The sequence below is a fragment of the Hemiscyllium ocellatum genome, chromosome 7 (genome assembly GCF_020745735.1).
Source record: "Hemiscyllium ocellatum isolate sHemOce1 chromosome 7, sHemOce1.pat.X.cur, whole genome shotgun sequence".
NCBI lineage: Eukaryota > Metazoa > Chordata > Chondrichthyes > Orectolobiformes > Hemiscylliidae > Hemiscyllium > Hemiscyllium ocellatum.
Window position 1 is genome coordinate 118,428,751 of NC_083407.1, and position 3,668 is coordinate 118,432,418.

Below are 3,668 nucleotides of genomic sequence, written 5' to 3' on the forward strand. Positions count from 1 at the left end.
TGACCTCTAGGGATATTTTTCCCTCCCCAATTCTATACACTTTCCTTAAAAACCGTTCCCTCCACGACTACCTAGTCGATCCATGCCCTCCAATGACCAACCCTGCCCACCCAGCACCTTGCTCTGCCAACGCAGGAATTGCAAAACCTGCGCCCACCCCCCCACCTCCGCTCAATGCCCCAAAGAAACCTTCCACATTCATCAAAGTTTAACCTGCGCTTCCACACATCTCATTTATTGCATCCGTTGCTCCCGATGCAGTTTGCTCTACAGTGGGGCCACTGGACACTTTCTTGTAGAGCGCTTCAGAGAACACCTTCATGACATCGGCAACAATCATCCCCAACGCCCCGTGACTGAACGCTTCAACTCCCCCGCCAATCTCAAGAGGACATGCAGGTCCTGGGCCTCCTCCACCGCCACTGTATCATCACCCGACGCCAGTAGGAAAAACGTCTCATTTCCTACCTCATGACACTTCATCCCCATGGCATCAATGTGGATTTCACCAGTTTCCCCATTTCCCCTCCCCTCCCCAACCTTGCCCTAGTTCCAACCTTCTAGCTTGGCACCTTCCTACAGACCTGACCCACCTGTCGATCTTCCTTCCCCCTTATCTACTCCACCATCTTTTCCGATCTAACATTCTTATCCCCACCTCCATCCACCTATTGCAGTCTCAACTGAATTCTTGAAATCCCCACCCCTTCCATTTTTCTCTCCAACCTCGAGGCTCCTAGCCTTCATCCTGATGAAGGCCTTTTGCCCAAAACGTCAAATATTTCCTGCAACTCGAATGCTGCCTGACTTGCTGTGGTTCTTCAGCACCGCTCTAAAATTGACTGATCGCTACCATCAACAGTACGCACTTCTGTCCAATTGATTCCCCTGTCCATTGATCTTCTGCGATCATGAATGTCCCCTCCCAGATATCTTTGTCAGTCTACATCACACAGAATACTCACTGTTATTGTTTCTTCTCCCCAATTTCGTTAACACTCATTGGTCTGGATTCAATTCCGTTCAGCATTTTATCTTTCCACCTGATTGATACATCACTGTAGTCTCTGATATTCTTCATCATAGTCAACTACACGACCATTTGTTACATCATCAGCAAACCTTTGAATCATGGCAATTACAACTAAGTCTAAATCATTGTCTACATCAGAAAACAGCGGAACTCCACAGGATACACGCGTCCAGACGTGGTTCATTGCTGGTTTGGATTAACAGCTTCAATAACAGCAGAATAGAACTCCTGCTGTGATTTGTAAAATTGCTGCTGACTCTATCCGTTGTTCTCCTGCGTGATCACTTCTCACATATGGGAGTGTTGAATGACCTGTACGCTTTGAGACTGAGCAAGTGAGATTACACCTCAGCGGTAATTGAATCCCTTGCTGCACTCACCCCATGGCCCTGGCTTCTTGGCGCTGCGGGTATTCTTGTGTCTATTAAGTTTGAAAATCAGTTGAATTCGAGTCCACACAGGCACTATTTCCATTTTCCCCGTTGTTCATCTATTTTGAATCTTCCTTATTCTCCCACGGAATGTTGTTATCATTGGTCTGAAGAGCATTTGTTGTTCATTCTTAATTCACCTTGAACTGAGTCAGAGGGCATTCATGGGTGAATCACGTTGTTGTGGGTCTGGATCACATATTGACAGGAATCGCTATGTTTGGCAGATTTCCCTTTCGAAGGAACATGAATGAATGAGTGTTCAGTAAACTAAAGTTATTGTCTCTGTTCCTGAGAATGGGCTTATTTTTCAGATTTTATTCATCGAATTTAAATAACAGCACCTGCCACGTTCCAGTCACCAAAGATAACGAGCATAATATATCGCCGCTGCACTGACAACTCCCTGCTATATTTTTCCACTCAAAGAATGACATTTTCAATTCACATAATCCCAGAGAGAATATGACGCATTTCTGTGTTGGAATGCAAGAAACGTACGCTTATTAGAGTGTTTACTGGAGCAAGAGACTGATGTGGAGACGATGTGAGCAAAAGCAGTTCTTACTGTCAAAGTAACAAAATACCGCTTTGTTAAGGAAAATCTCTGAGAATGCTTTCGATTCATTGACCTCTCACTGAAGGCTGAAGAAGGCTCCCTCTGAGCGAATCCTCAGTGGAGATTAATGGAGGATCTGGGAAAATTTCACGGAGTATGGCCAGTCGGAGCAAAAGTAAGGAAGTCATTCGTTTCAGCAGTGTTTCACAATACTACCTTTCCCGTGAGCAGTCGAGCAGACTAAAAGATTGTGCCACAGACTGCGACGGCAAGCTCCGCTAAAAAGTAATCCTTCAAAACCGGTGTAGGCAACACAACGTTATTGGGAGACATCGCGTGGAAACAGATACTTCGGTGTATCTCATCCATGCTCACCACATAACCAAAATTAAACAAGTCCCATTCCCCAGCATTTGGCTTCAATCCCTCTAAACCCATCCTATCCAGAATCTCATCCGATTACCATTGCAATTTTCTGAGTACAATAGCCTCCTCCACTTCCTCTGGTAGCTCATTCCATACACGCACACCCTTGTGTGTGGGAAATGTGCCTCAGGTCCTTTGTCAATTTCAGACCACTCACCTTAAACCTATGCTCTCGAGTTTTCAACTCACCCCAGCTTGGATAAAACACGTAAGTACTCAGTTCACAACCCTTCCATAAAATCATGTCGCAGCCGTTACGCTGCTGGGAAAGTTGTCCCAGACTATTCCACCTCACCCAACATCCAAACATTGACGACATCCTTGTCTATATTTTGTCACCAATTTCGCGTGTCTTTTTTTAAAAACTTTTTCAAGATGTCAATTACCCTGGACAACAACGATCTATTGGAAACAGAAAAGTGAAACGGAAAATGTTTCAAACTTTCAGTGCCGGATGCCACAGAGCCGCAGCGCGGTGGGCTGCGCCTTGTTTCTGTAGTGTAGTGGTCATCACGTTCGCCTCACACGCGAAAGGTCCCCAGGTCGAAACTGGGCAGAAACTGCTATGTTCTTCAACTGCAGCCTTTTACATGGACATTCTTGCTTGCTTTCCCATCTGCAAACCTGCCTTCTAAATTGCTCGAACAAATCTGCTTTCTCTGCGAAATGCAATGCAGTTCCATTTAATTAGTTTGCAAAGCATCGTAGAGGTTTTCTCCAACCTGGGTCTGATCATATGCCATTCTGTTTCAGAGTGTAGTTACCGCGTTCTGATCCCTTCCACGAAAAACAGTAGTGCATTTGCATTCCTTGCGCAGACGGACCGGTTCAAAGACAGGGAAGAAGCTGATGCGCTTGTGTCACAGTGCACCACGGATTCCAGAACTAGTCTGTCTGTCAAATGTACCCCAAAGCCGTCTCTGCAAGGCCTCATTTGGAAGCTGTCTGTCGTTATGCAACGTGCGAGAATTAGCAGCAGAGCTGCTGAATCATGGTTTGGATCAGTTCGCACGTTAGTGACTCATTCAATCAGCAACAGCAATGAAAGAAATTACACTCTCAGAGGAACCTCTGGACCTGTGCTTTCATAACGTCGCTAGTATTAAGGTGAGCCACGAGATCTAAGCCATGTTGGAACTGAAACGGAGGAATCGACAGAGAGGCTACAGAATGACATCGCATTCTTTTGGTTTTCTTTAAATCACTGACGAGCAGGAAA

The 3,668-nt window shown here is 45.6% G+C and overlaps 1 non-coding gene across 1 annotated transcript; it reads left to right on the forward strand.

Annotated features, from left to right (window-relative positions):
* Positions 1 to 2,938: 2,938 nt before the first annotated feature.
* On the forward strand, positions 2,939 to 3,011 carry trnav-cac (transfer RNA valine (anticodon CAC)). Its single transcript has one exon. It is a non-coding gene; the product is annotated as a tRNA-Val (tRNA).
* The last annotated feature ends 657 nt before the right edge of the window (positions 3,012 to 3,668 follow it).